This window comes from Terrapene carolina, unplaced genomic scaffold (genome assembly GCF_002925995.2).
Source record: "Terrapene carolina triunguis isolate 2854851 unplaced genomic scaffold, T_m_triunguis-2.0 Scaffold33891, whole genome shotgun sequence".
Lineage (NCBI taxonomy): Eukaryota > Metazoa > Chordata > Testudines > Emydidae > Terrapene > Terrapene triunguis.
In genome coordinates this window covers 8,075,933-8,097,406 of record NW_020698242.1, presented here as the reverse complement: position 1 = coordinate 8,097,406, position 21,474 = coordinate 8,075,933, and positions in this window count along the sequence as shown.

Sequence of the window (21,474 nt, the reverse complement as noted above, 5' to 3'; positions counted from 1 at the left end):
GGCCCCTTCCATAAAAAAAAAGTTGCAATACCATAGAATACTATCGTCGCACGGGGGCCCCGGGGGGGCCGGGGGGCAGAGGCAACCCCCCCCCCCCCCCCCCCCCCCCGGGCAGCCCTGGGATCAACTAGTTCAAATACTATTAATAACCTTCACGTCATCTGTGGAGAATACACTCTATAGCAGGGGTTCTCACAACAAAAAAATTGGTGGCCTCAGGGTGCAGCAACCAACTCTTGCTGCTGGCCGCTCTGACAATTTTTCCTACAATGCTTAATTAACTTTAGAAAAAAACAAATAAATATGCATATATTCAGGTCCAAATCAGTGTAATTTATTTATGCAGGGTTTTTTTGCAGACCTAAAAATAAAAATAATGTACAGTTGTCTGTATTCTTTACTGGATCTAAACAGAATAGAAACACCAACAAGGTACTTTGCAGGTTCTTGTCTTTTGTTCTTTTTTGGTTGCTTTTTTAGGACTTGCTAGCTAGTAAGTCTGCTTCAGTGAAAAGTGGTATGTGTATGTTTGCTACTATCACGTTTCACAGCAGCAGACTGGAGAGCTAGAGGACAGGGAAAAGTGATAGTAACAAACATACACATACCACTTTTCACAACAGACTTACTCAGCCCTGGCAAGCCGGAGGACAAATTAAGCCCTGGATGGGGAGGTGGGTAGGGAGACGGGAGGGTGGGGGGCAAGGGAGGCAGCAGGATCCAGGGGCTATGGGGTGGTGAGCCCGGGGCTGGGACCAGAGGCTGAAGCTCCGCAGCTGTAATGGAGCCTGCTGCCGGGTGGCTGGAGGACAGAGCCCGCCATCCCAGAGATGAAGCCGGAAGCCTGAACCCCACAGCCCCTGGGAAGGTGGGAAACTCACACTGGCTGCCTGCTTCTCTGGAGTTTGCGGCTCCACTGCTTCCCCACCCCCAGTCACATGGGTGGAGGGTATAATAGGCCAAGGGAGGCTCTCTGCGGCCACTGGACCCCAGGTTGCAGGGTTTGGCTGTGAAGTTTTTGCTTTATTATGCTCCATGCAGGTTCCAGGGCAGCAGAGGCGGCACATACAGTACCATACCACCGCCTCAGCCGCCTCAGAATTTGCATGGGCCATATCAAAAGCATCTTCTAACAGATGCTTTTCCCCTGGGCGGGTTGGGTCCGGGGAGGGGAGGCAGGGCGCAGCTGCGGCCAGCCCCAGGCTTCTCCAGGCATGGAGGGGGGATGTTTGCCAGGAGGGTGGCCCTTGTGGCTCTGGCCACGGGGGCGGGGCGGGCAGGGGGTCTTGGGGCTCCGGCCATGGGAGCGTGCGGGAGGAAGGGGCGGACCCAGGGGCAAGCCTCCCCAAAGGGGGCTCCACCCGTCGTCCATGCCCCATCACTGCCCAAGAGGCTGTGTCCGCAACAAAAGCCCCTGGTGGCCACATGTGGCCATGGTGGCCGCATTTGAGAAACACTGCTCTATAGGGTTAATGAAGTAGATTCACAAGCTAAGTTATGGCCCTTTGCACCCGTAGGTGGTGCAAAGAGGCCATAACGCAGTTGCGAATGCCCAACAGAGAATTATCCTGCCAGAGGGGAACCCCCGAAGTTGCATCTATGCTGCAGTTGGACCCTGTGTCTCCCTCTTCCACTTCCAAACATTAGGGGAGGTGTCAGGGGAGGGAGGGAGGCCGCTGAGTGTGGAGTTCCTCCATAGCAATCCACTGCTGATTTTGAGTCCATTCGGATTAGGCTAGACCCTAATCCTAGAAGATTAGGTTTGGAAGAGACCTCAGGAGGTCATCTAGTCCAACCCCCTGCTCAAAGGAGGACCAACCCCAACTAAATCATCCCAGCCAAGGCTTTGTCAAGCCAGGCCATAAAAACCTCTGAGAATGGAGATTCCACCACCTCCCTAAATAACCCATCCAGTGCTTCATCACCCTCCTAGTGAAATAGTTTTTCCTAATATCCGACCTAGACCTCCCACAATGCAACTTGAGACCATTGCTCCTTGTTCTGTCATCTGCCACCACTGAGAACAGCCGAACTCCATCCTCTTTTGAACCCCCCTTCAGGTAGTTGAAGGCTGCTATCAAATTCCCCCTCACTCTTTTCTTCTGCATGCTGAACAAGCCTAGTTCCCTCAGCCTCTCCTCATAAGTCATGTGCCCCAGCCCCCTAATCATTTTTGTTGCCCTTAGCTGGACTCTCTCCAATTTGTCCACATCCTTTCTATAGTAGGGGGCCCAGAACTGGACCCAGTACTTCAGATGTGGCCTCACCAGTGCTGAATAGAGGGGAATAATCACTTCCCTCGATCTGCTGGCAATGCTCCTATTAATGTAGTGGGAGAACTGAAAGCTGTTTAGCAGCAGCTTCAAATTATGTCTGGGTTGGGGTTACCCCCAAGATTCACAGAGATGAAATAGGAAAAAAAAACCCTACTAGCCAAACTTCTTTCAGTGTGAATCTCTTTGTCCATTCTCTACCAGCCTTTCCTGAAGGTTTCTATTTGGAAGAGCAGAAGATAAAGTTGCTCATGGATAATTCATGAACTAAAGCTAACCACTGAATATTCAGATTAAAGGTTTAAGATTTTGCAAAACAATTTAATGAACTGAACAAATACTGAAGACATAGGTGCTTCCCCCCCCCATGCCAATCATGCTCAAACTATGCTTAATTAAATTTGTATTTTACATTTTAATGGCATCTCATTATTCCATTAATGGTCTGCAGCAGGATTATCTGTGTTTATTTTCCACTAGCATTTATACATCATGGCGTGACTCAACAAGTATTAAAAAGCTGATCTTTGCCTGGAAACATGGAAGACTTGGGTACATTCTACTGAATTCTTTTCAACATGCATATTTAAATGGTAAGCTCTAATTTACATCTGCTTTCTGCTTCTTTGGACTTCACTCTTTTAACCTCAGGCATCAATTTAGTGTTTGTGGCATTGCAATTTGTTTATTTCTGGGATATTAGGATGAAGAGAAACGGTGTTAATTACAACTATTACCATACAACAGGCTACATCGTCAACTATTATAAAACAAATGTATCTCCATTGATGTCAGTGGAGCTATATTCTTTTACTCCAGCTAAGGATCTGTTCCTACAACTCTAGGGCTGCTTCAGTTGCCCCACATGGATTTGGAATCCCCCATACGTGAAGGTACTTGATCCCTGGATAAGGAAGATATTTCCATTTGTGATGGGTGAATAAGCTCAGGTTTGGTTTGGAGAAGCACTTAAAAAATAGAACATTTTTTGAGTACTGATTCCCAGGGAAGCTCACCACAGCAGTACTTTTTGCAACTCTCTGGATTTTGACTTGCGGGCTCCCAAGCAAGTGCTGACCCAATTTAGTTTATGAGAACCAATAAGTTCACCAAAAGGCTGCCCGAAAAGGTACATGGATTCAAGTTAAAGTGTGATACACTTGAAAATGTTTCCCAAGGGTGAATTCCCCTTTAGAAAGCATTTATGCTGACACATTTCGCCGAGAGGAGTGGAGGAATGAATGTATCATGTGTGACCATTTCAACTCAGCAATGCTAATAGTTGTTTAAAGGTTGTCATGCTGTGAGACTTAAACCAGCCAGCGACCTTATCTGCTTCATTGTCGTCAGACAAAAATAACTTGTCATTTTACAAAATAAGGGGCTGTGGCTTTTTCAGAACTGGAAAGTAGTAATGAAATATGACATTTGATAAATGGGTTTTATGCTGCATGCAATTCCTGTTTTCTCCACATCTTTTTTGGTATCATTTACTGTTCCTTTTTTTCTTTATCTGTTTCTCCTATTGTTTGGAATGTGCATTTTGGCCAAATGTTAAACTTCTTCTGGGCAATTAGGAAACTGAGACTTAGACACAAAGCTCTCTGGGGCATGGAATATCTTCTTTGCTATTACTTGTTTGTTCATACGAGATTATTGCAATGTACTCTTTGTGGGGCTGCAGCATAGGTCAATGTGGAACTTATGTTGGTGCAGAATGCAGAAGCCAACCTATTAAGCAGTGCTCCTCAGTGGCGGCATGTGCAACCAGTGCTCCATGATCTGTTTTGAATGTATGGTCTCTGGATTGAATTTAAGCTGCTGGTTTTGACCAATAAAGCTCTACATGAGTTGGGACCGTGCTACTTGAGAGACAACCTCTGTCCTTGTGCCATACTGCCATGGTTGGGACTGATGTAGGCATTTGAGCTGGCTCTCCATTAGTTTAAATAATCAGGGACATTTTCCATATAGGACCTTCAACTTTGGAACAGGCTTCCACCCTGGTTTGAAAAAGCCCAAGTCTACTGATTTTCAGGGAATGCAGTAAGATGTGTCTATTTATATGAGCAGATAGCTGGGGGGATTTTGAGAGAAAGCTAATTTGTGGGGAAAAGGGGAGCCTGGTGTTCTGCCAGTAAGCTAAATTGTTTTAGTAGTTTATGGCAGGAATGCCTAGAGTCTTGAGTAGGGGGGTCCCTTTATATTTTTTGTATGACTCCAACAGGAATAATTTCTCTGTGCAGCTCCTACACAATGGAGTTCTGGTCCTTTATGGGGATTCCCAGGTTCAACTGTAATGAATGATTATACTGTGCTTTATGATCTCACTCATGAACTTGTTTTAAAAAAAATTCTCAGCCACATCAGCCCATATCATCTCGCCTTGATGTTGTTGAAAGCAAAAGGAGGACTTTGAAAGACTGGAGGGCCAACTTTTCAGCCAGCTTCTGAGTTTTCATGCCCATGTTTGTGCATGTGCCAGGAAATGTGGGTTCTTGCCAGAGCTGGTTGAATAACCGAAACAAAATATTTGCAAATACCTCACAAATACGAAGGCTTTGGTTCTATTGAGCCACATTTATGCTCTTTAGTATTCATGGAGCTTTGAAACTGGTCTGCATGATTCAGTTGAATACATTCACCATTGAATACATCTGTGTGACCCACTGGTTGTCAGGGTTGAGCACCTTCAGCTGAGCCTGATACTAGCCAGCCCAGCCTCCAGGCAGATTAATGAGCTCAGCTGGGTGCGGGAGGGCTGCCTAACTGGCTGAAGGGAGCCGGCAGGCTTGCTTTTAAGCTTAGCAACAGCAGTGGGTCGCTGGCTGCTCAATACTTCTAGCCGCAGCTGCAATCAGTCTTGTTCCTGCTCTGCTCCAGCCTTGCTCTGGTCCAGCTCCAGCCCTACATTTCCTTCCCAGTTCCTGGCTCCTGACTCCGGCTCCGACCCTTGCTTCTGGTTCCTGGTTTCTGACTCCCGTTCCTGGCCCCCTCAGACTGGTTCTAACCACTAAGTCGAATGGGCAGTGCCTGGGATCTCCTGAGTTTCTGACTCTGGATGTGACCCTTGGCTCTGGTTCCTGATTTCTGGCTCCTGGCCCCCTTCGTATGGTTCTAACCATTAAGCGGGGCTGCTGGCACCTGGGATCCTGACACTAGTCACTTGGGTGACCCATTTTGAAGCTGAAGTGCTAATATTAGGTACTTCACGATTAACCCGCTGGCTGCCACTTATTTGTGTATGACATTGATCAATGATTTTGCACGCCACATTGAACAAAAAATAACAATATTGGGTTAATCTTTGCATGCAGTGACTAGTCTTCCAACAAACCTATTGCATAGTCATTTTGCACAATCAATGTGGTCAGTTGGGTGCTCACTTCTATGGTTGTTCACAAACAGGGCATACCTATTTATGCAAAATCAGCTGCATGTGCAAAATTAGAGGCAAAAAAAAGGCAGTTCTCTTAACGAGTACCATCAAGTAGTTAAGCCCCAGAGATGAATGTTCCATAAAGGACTTCAGAAAACCTTGTAAGACTAGATATATTTCCTTTTTGAAAATTTGGATGAAAAGTCCATTGATTGTGCCCTTGAAGTACTGGAAACCCCAAACCCAGCAGTAATATGCAAATATACGAGAAACAGAAAGTGAAACTGACCAGTCGAGTTTCATTATGTAAGCTGAGTATTGTAGAACAATAAACAGAATAAAAGATGAAAATTGAATTTGATTCTTTCACTCCTACTAGCCTGAAGGCAAGGATGTGGGGCCAAAGTTAGTTGTATTCTCTAGCTGCTTAGTTCACGCTGATGAACTTGGCTCCACCATCCATCTAACCCAGGCATCGGGCCAATTTACACCACCAGCGTGGAACAAAGATTGCAAACCCTGATGATGAATCTGTCTCTTGGTTTTTACCTTAGTAACATATTTATTAGCAAATGACCTGTAAAATATTTGCACCAGTTTTTCCTCCTGACTGTTCACAGTTGTATCCTACAGTATTTTGTTGTCCTGATATGTCTAAATCCAGTTTAAAACTATTGATACTTTTCACCTCTGTGGCTTCTAACTAGCTTTTGGTAAAGAAATTCCATTGGGGCCTGGCCTTCCATCATCTCTGCTCTTCTGGCTGAGAGCACCTTAAAGTGCTTGATAAATTCTGTACTCCTGAGGTGTATCTATAACAAGAGGACGTAAGTTGGACAGTTCAGCTAAGAAAGTATAAAGTAATGTGTTGATAACAGTTACCAGTAGTTAACGCCTCACTTGCTCTTTGTTCAGTTCAGCTATTTCCAAAACTATACACGAAGCACACCGGATAACCAGGTAATGGGTACTGGATGCTACATTGTTTATGACACCAACTAAAAATAATGGGACGTTTTACAATTTTGTGTATATATTCGTGTCACACAGACAAAATAGCCTTATGTGCACTTCAAAAATGAAATTGCTTTCCCTTTCCCTGGCACAGAACAAAAACTCAGAAAAAGTTTTCTGTGCAGGGTAAAACCCTTGTACATCTTTACCTTATTTCCTCTAAGGATACCTCTACACTGCAAACTCCTTATGGTGGCATGTAGAGTACATTCACTGCATGCTTCCCTAGCGTGGGTATAAATAGCAGTGTCAATGGTGAGGCACTGCTTAGGGGAGTAAAGACACGCCTGAACCCTCTGGGTGTGCCCCTACATGGCTCTCTACGTGTCCAACCACTGCCTCCCACGTCTGCACTGCTATTTTTAGCAGGGTAGTGTCCCTCTGCCTCCCCATTTCTAGAGTCTTTCCCTGCCACCAGAACCTTTCACTGACACATGTAGCTACATACCTCAGTGTGGATGCAGCTGCTTTTCCCTGCACTGTGTAGCTACAGATAGCCTACATGCCACCACCAGTGATGTGCAACGTAGACAGACATACCCCAAGACTGTCCCATTAACTCTCCCTTTTCTTCCTTTCGATCGCCCCTTCTTTCCGTTTTATCTCCATGCCCTTCCTCTTCTCCTTCTCTTCCCTTGCTTCCCATCATTCCTCCCCATCTTTATGGCAACCAGAACAAGGATTGGCCCAAAGGCTTATTTCTCTTGCTTCTAGGGTTATGATCATTCATCGGGTTCTTTCAGTCCAAATGGTCAAGTGCTTTAGAACACTGAGTTTGAGGGAGGGGCAAGATTGGGATTAGCATTGGATAAATACTCCTTGGGCTAGAGAAAGCAAGGATGACTCTATCACCTGGCTGTTAGCACATTCACCCGGGAGCCCCAGGTAGGTTCTAGTCCCTGCTCCAATGAATATTTAAGTAGTTGTACAACGTGAAACAGCTCCTAAAGGAGAGATTGAGAGTGACCCACCCCGAATACTCTAAAACCTCATGGGCAGGGCACTCACCTGGCAGGCAGGAGAGCTGGGTTCAAGTCCCTGCCCCAAATCAGGGATGCAAACCTGGGCCTCCCACATCCCAGACAAGTGCTCTAACCAGGGGGACTCACCTCTTCCTCATGTTGTGTGGGTTAGGCATGATGCCTATTGGCTTGCCCCTCCCCAGGCAATATAGGTGGGGGAACACCTAATTTGTGACTCCTGCTGGGGCTTAGGTGTCAGTTAGGTGCAGAGAGTCTCAGCCGTGTCAGGAGTTAGGTAGCTATGTATATCTGCACCAACAGGAGTTCAGGTACCTATAAGATTCGGCAGCAGCTGAGCTGGAGTTGTAAGGATCTAAATTGTGGACTTTGTGGCTAGTAGGCACCTAACTCCCTTTGTGCATCTAGCCATCAGTCTGCTTGACTGGCTCCCAAATCATTTGGGCACATTTGAAAAAATGTATCCCTTATCTCTTATGAACATCTTCATATGGGGCCTGATCCAAAGCCATAGAAGTTGATGAAAAGCCTTCCAGAGGCTCTGAGTGAGCTTTGCATCAGGCCCATCATGTCCTTTTATGGGTTGACCAGAGCAGGTTTCATAGGTTTTTTTAAAGCCAGAAGAGACCATTGTGGTCATAACACAGGCCATAGTCCATTCCAACCGTCCCATAATACTGTGGTGGAATTACTTCTTCAATCTCCCATTTAATGTGTGAACGCAACCTAGCATTTTGTTGACTTTCATATTAACTGCTATGAAGAAATTTTTAGGGTTTTATCTGCTTCCGCTCCCAAAGCTCTCTCCCTCCCAGCACTTGACCATTTGAATGATCTTCTCTTCCTCTGAATTGTCTTGCTCATGCATTTCTCCAAGGCGTCAAACCACCTTCTGAAGGGCTTTGATAAAGAAAGAATATATCTGAGACAGAGAGAGACTATTCTGGGATGGGAAGGGGACTGGGGTGGGAGATGAGTTAGAGAGACAGAGAATGAGAATGAGAAAAAGGGGTGAAAAAGCAGTTGATGATTAAGTACAAAAACTTGATTGCATATTCTGAAGGAGTGGATATACAGTAGTTGATGGGTTGGATCAGAGGACTTGAGTTGAGGACTCCTGGCTTCTGTCCCTGGTTCTGACGCTGACTTGCTGTGTGGCTTTATAGTATGCAGCTGAGGCAGTCCCAGGAGAGCAAAGTCAAACAGACTCTTAGACAGCTCTGTTAAGTGATTCTTCTCCTTTGTAGATTTGTTTTGTTTTACAATATTTCTGAGATTATTTAGAGAGGATCCAAAAGGCCTTTGCACAGCTGCGACTCAGTTGTAATAAGCAGCAGGAAACTGCTAGAGAGGTAACTACAGCAGACACTATGAGGAATATCATGCAAATTACATTCATGCATAATTCCTATTGATTTTCATGGTAGTTCCTCAGACAGAATTATGGTAGCATTTGGCCCAATGGCCTGTTTATATTAGCTTTGGTGGTTATGGAATCCACATTTGATAGTTTCTATAGTTACTAGAGCCATAACACACTCGTGGGTCACTCATGGCTTCATTCATTCCTTCTCCAGGGTTTTTTGATGGGCTAAAGAAGGTTCTCATCGGCTTTCTGTGTAACTCCACACTGACATCAGAATCTTAGCTGACAAAGTTAGTGTCCTTTCTGGTATCAGTCAATCTCCCAGCAGTGTTTGGAGATGCTGTGACGAAGTGGGGGATTTTCTTAGTTTTTCTTGGTTTTTTTCAATGGTTTGCATGCAGAAGGGGTGGGACGCAGTTTCCCTGGGTGTTACTGGTTTAACAAGGTGATGGGAGAGGGAGTTTGTTGTTACAGAGGACCAGCGATGGATCTTGGGACCCCAGCCAACGGCTTGGAGAATGGATACCCCAGCGACTGGTGACCAGGAGGCCCAGCTCAGGAGTCGCAGCCAGTTCTGGCCAGTGGGAGGACAATGGGCTGCAAAGAGAGGACCCCGGTGATCTGACCAGCCGGTTCCAGCCAGAGGGGAACAAAGGATGGCTGAGAGGAGAGGAGACCCAGGTGACCCTGTTTACCTGGATAGAAGACAATGGACAGAGGCAGGGCTTGTGGGGGAAGGTGATATCAGATGCCCAGCTGGAAAGCACAGGGGCTCAGGACTCTCAGAGAGAGAGCAGGCAGAGTCTACTGGATGCAGGAGAGACTTAGATCTGCTGTGCTGAGGGAGGCCAGGCCTGAGGGACCTGAGAGTTTCCTGTGCTGTGTTCAGATGCTCAATAAACCCTCCTGTTTTACGCTGGCTAAGAGATACTCCGGTCTAGAGAACAGGGTTGCATTATTCCCTCTGGGAGTGGAGGCCCCAGGGGTCCAGAGCGAGTGGACTCCATGAGGGGGCCCCTGGTGAGAGACAGGCGTGCTAAGGCTCAGAGAGGTGCAGTTCCAGGAAGCGGCGGGGCTTAACCCCTGAGAGAGAGTGGGCCCCTGAGAAGGGCTGTCACATTGAAGGGACCGTACTGGGCCAAGAGTGGGCATGACCTGTGAGTCCATGACAGATGCTATGATGTCAACTTGCCCAGAAAGGAAGACAATGTGTTAGTAGAGCTTCTGGGAAATTTTCTGATGAAAACCAGTCAGGCAGAATGGCCAGAGTACCCACATGGATTCCTGCCAACATAGGCTCCTCTGGGCACTTGCCTTTCCAGGCTACCCAACTTTCCAGGGAGCTGGTAGCATGGCTGTGCAAAGAGGACACTGCCCAAGGAGTCAGGCAGCCAGAAGCAAGCTGAAGAATTCCGTATTGGGTACCCGGAAATGAAATTCATCAGAATTTTCCTCCCGGGAAAAATTTAAAATTTTCATCATGATTCAGGATGAAGAGTTAAAAAAAACTCATTTTCCACCCAGCTCTACATGTTAGTGTCACAGACAACTTATTTCCAATGCAATAAGTCAGACTATACCTGCATGACAAGATTATCTGGAATGTTTTCTTGCCTTTTAGTGATAAGCCAGAAATAAACATGCATTTGTTATAGACAGTAAGAAAGGATAGATCCCTCATGGAAACGTTTCAGCTCTGACACATTTGGACACAGTCATCAGCCAAGCCACTCTATTCTCTATAGCAGTGGTTCTCAAACTTTTTTGTGTGTGGACCACTTGAAATTTGCTGAGGGTCTCGACAGACCACTTAATGATCTTTCCAAATGTTGTTTGTACCGTTAGCTAACTATTGTAAAGCATTTTGGATAAAAGTGCTATATAAAAAAAACCTTAGTTATTAATTACAAATAAAAGCACACAACTCGTATTTTAATATCAGTTCAGTAGTCTTACCTTTCTAATAAATGCGATGGACGTGCCCTCTCTCTCCCGCCACGACAGCCCCTGAGCTGGGGCTGGGAAGGAGGCGGGGAGGGTCTCTCTCCTGCCACGGCAGCCCCTGAGCTGGGGCTGGGAAGGTGGGGGATCTCTCCCTGGTAGCCGCAGCCCTGGAGCTGGGGAAAGTCGGCTCTTTCTCTGGCTGCCACAGCCCTGCACATCCCAAATTCTCCCCAACCCCCTCTTCTCACCCTATTGCCCCCTACCACTTACCCCCTATTCTCCCCAAGGCCACCACCTCACCTTACATGTGTCTTCTCCAGGGTCCAGGCACCTAATTAGTGGAGCTGTGCTTGTGTGGCTTCACTAATTAGGTGGGTGGCCGTTCATTCTTTTGTGTGCGGCCACCCAGGTGCGCACCTTAGAGGGAACTATCCGCGGACCACCTGAATGGAGCTCACGGCCCACTGGTGGTCCACGGACCACCGTTTGAGAACCTCTGCTCTATAGCAAGAGTATCAAAAGCATAAGAATATTAGCTCTCCCTTGTTTCAACTGCATTTGCAATGCAGATATACTCGGTTCCCTTCTTCCTTACCCCAAGAAGTGCACAGCAAAATATACGACTTGAACCCTATTCTCCTGATGCAACATACAGATAACCCTCTGAAGGCTGGTGGACAGCCTTTGTCAGCAGACTAAGGCTCGGTCTACACTAAACCCCCAAATCGAACTAAGGTACGCAACTTCAGCTACGTGAATAACGTAGCTGAAGTTCGAAGTACCTTAGTTCGAACTTACCTCAGTCCACACGCGGCAGGCAGGCTCCCCCGTCGACTCCGCGGTACTCCTCTCGTCTAGCTGGAGTACCGCAGTCGACGGCGAGCACTTCCTGGTTTGACTTATCGCGTCCAGACAAGACTCGATAAGTCGAACCCAGAACTTCGATTGCCAGCCGCCGAACTAGCGGCTGGGTGTAGACATACCCTAAGACAAAATCGGCCATGTCCAGTTTAGTTTGTAGCCTTTACCTCAGGGCTGTGTATTCCTCAACACACACACAAATGTGGAGCAATAATACGACGCAACAGTCCTGTTCTCACCTGAGAGTGAGGTGACCCCTGGCCTCTGGTAGCTTAACAATCTCGCCCTTCCCGAGCCTGGGGGGAGAGGGGGTTGGGATTGGGGGCACAATCCACAGGGTCAATTGGTCTGCCTTCTCATAGCATTCTGCTGCATTCACTGAAGAGTGTACTGCCCGCCCTTTCTTGGAGCTGGGGGTAGGGGGCTGCTATTCACAGCTGGAAATCATCCCACCTAATCACTAGATGCTGTCCAGCTGAGTCAGACAGTTCCCAACACCTGCCTGCTGGGCTCCTCTCCAGAACGGAGTTGGCTGCGCCCCGGTCCCCTTGAATCGCCAGACACCCTGTAATGCCCTCATTGATTCCAATGGAGACTAAACCCTGCTGTACAGACTGTCCGATCCCAGCTTTGTCAATTTGATTCTTCCTCAACCAATCCTGCTGCAAACTTTAGCAGCCCCAGTCCACCTTTCCATTTCTTTGGCTGTGTTTTAAAGGACTGTCTTGCATTCACTGAGAGGTTATTTTTACCCATCAATTTGCCAAAGGTCCTAGAGAAGCCATAAGTAAAGAGCACACCATGGGGCATTGGGGGATAATTCTACCCTGACATCCTGAGTAAAGAAGTCAACCTAATTAATGACTTCCCTCCAACTGGCCGTGTGCAGAATAGTAATTTGGGTACTGGCAAACCAGGACTTACTGTCAATTCACAAATGCCAGCACTGCAGTTCTCTACATCTCAACTTACAACAGGGATCAATACTGCACTCACAGCAAGCCCTTGTATATTTTATTTATGGCGAACATATTTTGAAACTTTTTTTCCCCTCGATTGTTTTTAAGAATTATTGCAGCCACCACACTTGATTTACAGCAGCCCAATTTTAGTCTCTTCTCTCCTGCAGCCAGAACAATAGGTGATGGTGTGTGTTTGTGTGCATTCATGTGTGCACACATTTTTGTGTCTATTGGGTGTGGGAGGGGGTGCGCAGATATATGTGTAATGGCATATGTAAATCTGTGGTTCTTATTCTCAATTAAACTAAGGCCTCTTTACACTGCTCGGACAGTATATTTGTAATTTAAAGCCACGTTTACACTACCAGAGTAGTGTAAAATAGCCTTAGAGCAAATGAGAATTGGCCCTTTTACATAGGTGTTTGTGCACGTTTCTACGTGTGTGTCAGAATACAAACTATGGAACAGGGATAGGTTGCAACCAAAACCCCATTTCTGACCTCCCCCAAACTTTAAGGGAGGTCAATTCCATGTCCATATCCTGACATTATAACTCTGCCCTGCCTCCACCCTTGTGCTCTTACAAGATACACTTGCGGTTGTCTTCCCAATCCTACAACCTGTTATATATTTATTTCTTTGGTAGATTCCAAGAAGAAATACTTTGGTTAGATAACAGAGGTTTCTGGGTTCACTGCACATTTTGAGTTAGTGCTACATTATCACAACAAAATGATAATGCACTTAACTTTAGCAGGTGAAGGAACAAGATAAAACACATTTATTTTAAAGTCTAACATAAAAATCCCTGGCTAAATATGTATGAGAAAAACAGGGAATTTTAATATAGAAGCTGAATTATATAAAGAATTACGTGCACATTCAGTCAGGAAAATAACAGTGTTATAAAACTCTTCAAAAATAACATTTATTAACCAAAAAGATCACTAGTCTTTACCTAGATCTCTTTTGTATAAGATGTGTGGCCACTAGCATTCTATAAAGAGATCACTCCGGAGTCATCATTTGGGTGTCTGTTTATGGGACTCTCAAAGCCCATCCCTCTATTTCCTCAGGCAGGTGAAGTTTAGTTCAAGACTTTCCTTTTTAGTAGACTATTGAGGTTGGGCTAGCTTAAGCCTATCACACCTTCTGCCACCCCAGTGAGTCACAGCAGCCAAATATCCTCTTTTTGGTGGCTTCCATCTAGAACATGAAACTTAGAATTGGCCCAGCCCTAGATCAATGATATATACATCAATCAGTTGCCATATGGACATCTTTTAAGTTTCTGAAGAACCTGGCTGTAACCCTTTGACACCACGTTGTGCCCTCCATCAGGAAATGGACTTTGACCACCCAACCAGTCTGCTAGTGAACACACATCAGAGGATAAACAATATGGGATGGATTTGACGCTGTGCCATAGTAATGAAAGGCTCTGTAGCCCAGTATCAATCTCCTCAGCTACCCAGTCCCCCACAAAATAGGTACCTCTAATCATTACTGTCTGAATTCTTCAGTACCTCATTAGTTTACTTCTCAATCTTAACTTTGCATGAACAATGTGGTGGTGGTGGTGTTTTGTGCAGGGAAGATAATTACATTACTGCTGTCTGTATGGGAAGGACCATTGTTATGGCCTTCCATTAAATATCTGTGAAATCTCTTTCTGCACCATGGAAAGAAAAATAACAGCTGAACCAAATGCAAATCAGGCACAGTTGCACTTACTCTGCATTCTTTATAATTAATACACATTCGTTCTCCAGGCCACTTGCTTAAATGGCGATAATAACTGTGTTTGTATCAGGCTGCAACATCCCTGGATTCCACGGAGCACTGTATTTATATACTTTTACTTCATACTTGTTTAAAGAGACCATTTTTAAAAACTGAACTAAGCAAGGTTTTTTGGGGGTAAGAAACTGTTCCTCAGCTTTCAATATTCTATAAACCATGGAGCATCAGTTTAACCGTTACCTAAAAGGTAATGTGATGGACGATTCACTATAGATTTGAAATATTGCAGGAAGACTGCATTCATGAATTCTGAACAAGAGCAACAATTTTTCAAATATATATTGTCAAAGCTATTTTCTCTCCAATAACATTTCACATAAAATGTTACAAGTGTAATGGCTATTTTACTTGCAGTTAAAAAGTGCATACCATTGTAATATATCAGCTGTTGTTAAGATGACATCAGGGAATATGTGAAGGGTTTTTTTTTTCTTATCCTATTTGAGCCTTCTTTACTACCAGTGTTTCCCATTAAATAGACTAGTATTAAAGAATTACTAGAGAAAGTATACTGCCTATATATTACTTTTTTGTTCTCAGTAGATTTTGGTACCTACATTTAACATACATTACTATATATCGAAGGGCATAGTGGCATCTCTCTATAGCAGGGGTCGGCAACGTTTGGCACGCGGCTCGCCAGGGTAACCACCCTGGCGGGCCGGGCCAGTTTATTTACCTGCTGACCCGGCAGGTTCAGCCGATTGCGGCCCCCACTGGCCGCGGTTCGCCGTCCTGGGCCAATGCGGGCGGCGGGAAGCCGTGGCCAGCTCATCCCTCGCCCGCGCCGCTTCCCGCCGCCCCCATTGGCCCAGGACAGCAAACCGCGGCCAGTGGGGGCCGCGATTGGCTGAACCTGCCGCGTCAGCAGGTAAATAAACTGGCCCGGCCCGCCAGGGTGCTTACCCTGGCGAGCCGCGTGCCAAACGTTGCCGACCCCTGCTCTATAGACTGCATATCTGAGCTTACTCTAGGATTTCACTCACATCTGTCAAATAATTAATTTCTTAATCAGCCTACGGTTGTTTTGAATGGTGGCTTGTTCCCAAATTATATATAATTGGAGGGTTGATCTAAGCTGCCAATCCAAAGATCACAAAAGTAGGATGATCATCATAGTTCAGTACACCTGGGTGTTAACAAGCAGTCTGTTGGAATAAAATTACAGCCCTTAAACAGTATGTGTTCAAAATTGTTGTAGAATTAAATTTAAAAAAATGTTAAAGAGTTCTAAGGGGCTAGCAAAGAAATCCAGAGTTACACAGAGATAGGTAAAGCTGCATATTTATAAACACATAGGGTGAAATTCTGGTTCCATTGAAGTCAATGGCAAAACTCCCATTGCTTTGGATAGAGACAGGATTTCACCCAGGGTGTGGGGTTTTTCAAAACTGCTCAGCAGAGAATGGGTGTTTTTCCACGGACTTCAGTGGGAACAGAGTTAGGCTAACGCTGAATGCTTTCGAACATCCCACTTATAGCTGTACTATTAAGCAGAGCATATAACAAACCTGTGTGGCATTATGATGTTCCCTTCCCCCATCTCCCCATTGGTTGTTGCTTTCACTCATTGCATCAGCATTACAGTTCAGCCTGGATCTTGCATTGGAATGTGTTAGAATGGAGTCTGGGCATGGGGCCAGATTAGCAGATCCCTGATCAGGATCATGACCTTAGAAGTAAGCTCTTCAGCACAAGGGATAATGGTGTCTATTTCTTTACCTCACTTTGGGTGCTGTGCATTTATTAAACAACTCTAACAAGAATTTCAATATAACTGGAGTTTGGGTTCAATTTACATAAGCACCGAAAAGATGAGGAGTCTGGTGGCACCTTAAAGACTAACAGATTTATTTGGGCATAAGCTTTCATGGGTAAAAACCCACTTATACAGATGCATGGAGTGAAAATTACAGATACAGGCATAGATACACGGGCAAATTAAGAGGAGGGAGTTACTTTACAAGTGGAGAACCAGTGATAACAAGGCCAGTTCAGTCAGGATGGATGTGGTCCACTCCCAATAATTGATGAGGAGGTGTCAATACCAAGAGAGGGAAAATTGCTTTTGTAGTCAGCCAGCCACTCCCAGTCCCTATTCAAGCCCAAATCAATGGTGTTAAGTTTTCAAATGAATTGTAGCTCTGCAGTTTCTCTTTGAAGTCTGTTTTTGAAGTTTTTGTTGTTGAAATAGGGCTACTTTTAAATCTGTTATTGAATGTCCAGGGAGATTGAAGTGTTCTCCTTCTGGCTTTTGTATGTTACCATTCCTGAGGTCTGATTTGTGTCCATTTATTCTTTGACGTAGAGACTGTCCAGTTTGGCCAATGTACATGGCAGAGGAGCATTGCTAGCACATGATGGCATATATCACATTAGTAGATGTGCAGATGAATGTGCCCCTGATGGTGTGGCTGACCTGATGGTGTGGCTGATGTGGTTGGGTCCTATGATGGTGTCGCTAGAGTTGATATGGGGACAGAGTAGGTAACGGGGTTTGTTACAGGGATTGGTTCCTGGGTTAGTGTTTCTGTGATGTGGTGTGTAGTTGCTAGTGAGTATTTTCATCAGGTTGGGGTGCTGTCTGTAAGCGAGAACTGGCCTGCCCCCCAAGGTCTGTGAGAGTGAGGGATAATTTTCCAGGATAGGATGTAGATCGTTGAAGATGTGCTGGAGAGGTTTTAACTGGGACCAGTGGTGTTCTGTTATTTCCCTTGTTGGGCCTGTCCTGTAGTAGGTGACTTTTGGGTACCCGTCTCGCTCTGTCAATCTGTTTCCTCACTTCCCCAGGTGAGTATTGTAGTTTTAAGAATGCTTGATAAAGATCTTTTAGGTGTTTGTCCCTGAGGGATTGGAGCAAATGCGGTTGAATCTTAGGGCTTGGCTGTAGACAATGGATCATGTGATGTCTCCTGGATGGAAACTGGAGGCATGTCGGTAAGAATAGTGGTCAGTAGGTTTCCGATATAGGGTGGTGTTTATGTGACCATCACTTATTTGCATTGTAATGTCCAGGAAGTGGATCTCTTGTGTGGACTGGTCCAGGCTGAGGTTGATGGTGGGGTGGAAATTGTTGAAATCCAGGTGGAAATCAAGGGCCTCCTTCCCGCGGGTCAAGTTGTCCTCAGATCTGAAATGGTTGTGGTTGAAGACAAAGTTACTTGAAAAGATGCTTCTCCAATCCTCATCCGCTAAGGATCACACATGCAGGTTTTCTCATGAGTTACAAGTCAAAGTCCATATCTGGCCCCAGCTGGAAATGTTGTTAGAAGACTCTCTCTTATGGCAATCCAGCCACAACAGTTCCATCCCTGGACAGAAACTAGAAGGAAAAAAAAAGTCAAAGAGGTTCAGGTTGAGAGTAAAAATAGATGAAGGTTCTTATTAAGTTTGCTCTTAACTCATGCCATTGTGCCTGGGTGTTGTACCTTGTAATATATCACCTGCTGTTCTGAGATCTCTGGAACTAGTCACTCTGGAGTTGGTTAAGTATTTAATTCAGACCTGTAATATATCTGAAAAGCTTCTGTATTTGATTTCTTTAGGCTTTCAGTAGTGGTTTGACAAAATTTCTAAATGATTTGAAATATAAGAAAAAATATATAATGACAATCTCTAAAATCAGCAATGACCAAATATCTTAAATTTTATTATTATTTATTTATGATTAATGATTTATTTTGCCTGACACATTTGCATTGGAATTGATGATATAGATGTCAAAATGCATCACGTTCTTATTTTTCTAGCATAATGGCTGAAGGCAAATCACAGACGAGGCATTTGTACTCTTACCCCCAAATAGATTGTAAAAATGCCTTTTCTTGTCATGCTTAGTCAAAGCAGTTGACTTTTATAGCTTCAAATCCTGCTAAGATAGAAAAGCAGACGGAGGTTGAGGTAATGTTGAGTCAGGTATGTGCCACTAGACAATAGTTTATCACTGACAGCATCCCACTGCTTGAGGTTTAATTGCTCCTTATTTTATCATGCACTCGTCTTCTTCAAAATAATTTAATAACACCAGCCGTTGCCATTAAAATCACACTCAAAATATGGTAGAAAGCAGCACAGCTGCAATCAAAGGCTTGTGGGGTTTATTGTCTTTTGTTTTCCCTAAGCACAATCTAGGCTACATTTGATAATAAAATTGTGCGCCCGGCAGTCAATATGAAGAAGCTGCTCTTGTTTCTGTATCACAGTGTTTTTAAAGGTGTCATTTAAGAATCAAAGTGTGTTTTGCAAGGCTAGCTTTGAATAATGTTTCCTGCCTCTCAGAATGTCTGCAGGTGACGTAGCTCTTCCAGAGCAATCCAAATTAACCTGGAGCAGTACATTTTTAAGCACTGAATGGCAAGCTCTTGAAGGGGCTGAAAGAACAATGCAATAAATCTGACCACAATAAAAGCGACTGTGGGACGGTGCCAACCAGCATGCTTGGTGGCATGGAAATTGTGGAAGCTTATTGTTTGTGGGGAGATGTTCCTACGCTCTTGCTTGCCGCAGTGAGCAGAAAGCCAGCTCCACCTGAAGGGACTGAAGGTAGCTGCATGCCTGATTTTGTCTCACGGAATAGCTTTTGGCAGAACCTGACGCTGTGCCATCTTTAATTAATGTGGTGGTGCTTTAGAGGACAGAGTAATGAAACAGTGTAACTAATTTGACTATCCCATAAGGTCAGCGAGTACTAGGGCAGCAAACACAATAACCCTTTTCTGATGCCGTTACCTTTCAGCAAGTGTTGAGCAGCCTTTTCTCTCTCAGTCACGTAATCAGTCAGTCTGGTCTGCATAGTCTTGTTCATTGCTGCCACTCGTACTCATGATGAGTTGTGCCTTACTCTTCGGACAGTCCAACAAAAATCACTGGAGCTCACCGAGCCATTAAATAAAGAGGAGTAAAAGTAGCAGCATCTGGCCTCTTGCTGGCTATCTTGGATCTTGGCATGTGCATTAATAAAATAGACAACGCTACTAGCTTAGAACATTTAAGTCTTTGCCAAGGACTAAAATATACTGTGTGGTGTTGAGAGAGTCAATGGCAGAGAAAGAAAATCTATAAAGTAATAAGCATTTTAAAAGGTCGTTATTATATCACTTAAATAAAAATGAGGCCTGGATTCATCCTCTAAGAAATCCTTTTGTTAAAGAAAGTGTAATTGACACTCATTCCTGAGCAACTGGAAAGCAATAAATCATTCTAATTTGGGACTAAATAGAGAGGATTCAGAAGGCGCTAAGCAAAAGGTCTGTTCCAAGCACAGCTGGGTTTGTTCATAGATGCTCCAGGAACAGGGGATCTGTGGGATGGGGGGACACAGATGGAGACACTGAGATGTTTAGTGGTTCAGAAATCCTGGATAGCATTTTCTCTCCCTGACCATTTCCAGGCATCTCATATCCTGCAATTTCCTCCACAAACAAGCCCCACTCAATACCGTATTTTCTTGGCACCTTAATGCTTCCTGCCTTTGTCGATGAAGGTGCTGTGTGTCTGGCAGACTCTGTGTTGTGTCCTAATATTTCTGAAGTCAAACATCACGTGTCCTGGGGCTCTATCAGTTGCTAGCGAACAGGAGCAGCTAATGGGGGAGTTTGACAAGTGACTTCTCCAGGTGAAGGAGGAGCGATTGCAGGACCCTTGGGATAAATTTGTCGTCTGTAGTGTTTGTGGTGTGCTTGCTGCTTGACTGAAATATACCGTGTGGTCTGTTTGTTTGGGGGACCGTGTGCTGACCATGTGTATGTGCTGAGCCTAGCGGCCTGCTAGGCGAGGCTGAGAGCTAGGAGCTTCTTGACGAGGCATCCAATCAACCCTTAACCAGGGGGAGGGGCTACTCAGGCAGAGCAGGGCTTTAAGAAGCCTGCTCCTACGCAACCAGAGGAGCTAGCAACCGGGAGCGGCTAACAGGGGAGTTTGGCGAGGGAGTTTACAGGGGGAGTGTGACCAGGCGCTAGATACACCTAACGTTCTTTGCACTTAAAGGTTAAAACACCGCTTAATAAAAACAAAGCACCAACAGGGGAACAAGCTTCAGGAGTAAAAAGAGAATGCATGCAGAAGTCCAGCAACAGAGTGGGAGCTACCCAGTTTATTGCACCCAATGCAGCATGTATCGGCTGGTGGTGTATGTATGCATTCGATGCAAGGAGCTCCTGGCCGTCAGAGACCGTGTACGGACTTTGGAGACCAAGGTGGCTAAGCTGGAGGAGCTAAGGGAGACAGAGAGGTACATAGATGAGACTTTCCGGGACACAGTAGAACGGTCTCACCCCCAGTCTGACAGCCTCTGTGCTGTTGAGGAGGATGAAAGCCTCAGGGAAGGAGAACATCCAACTGGAGCAGAGGGAAATGATCCCATAGTTGGGACCCTCCTCCCAGATGATGTGGTATCCTCTCGCACTGAGGATACTTCTCCGGGAGAGGGAACTCCAGTTATTAGGAAGAGATAGGTATTAGTAATGGGCAATTCGATCATTAGAAACATAGATAGCTGGGTTTACGATGATTGGGAGAACCACATGGTGACTCGTCTGCCTGGTGCAAAGGTTGCAGATCTCTCGAGACATCTAGATAGGTTTATGTGTAGTGCTGGGGAGGAGCCGGTGGTCGTGGTACATGTAGGTACCAACGACATGGGGAAGGATAGGAGAGAGGTCCTGGAGGCCAAATGTAGGCTGCTAGGTAAGAGATTGAAGTCCAGGACCTCCATGGTAGCATTTTCTGAAATGCTCCCAGTTCCACGCGCAGGGCCAGTTAGACAGGCAGAACTGCAGGGTCTCAATGCGTGGATGAGACGATGGTGTAGGGAGGAGGCATTTAGATTTATTAGGAACCGAGGAAGCTTTTGGGAGAGGGGAAGCCTATACAGGAAGGATGGGCTCCACCTAAA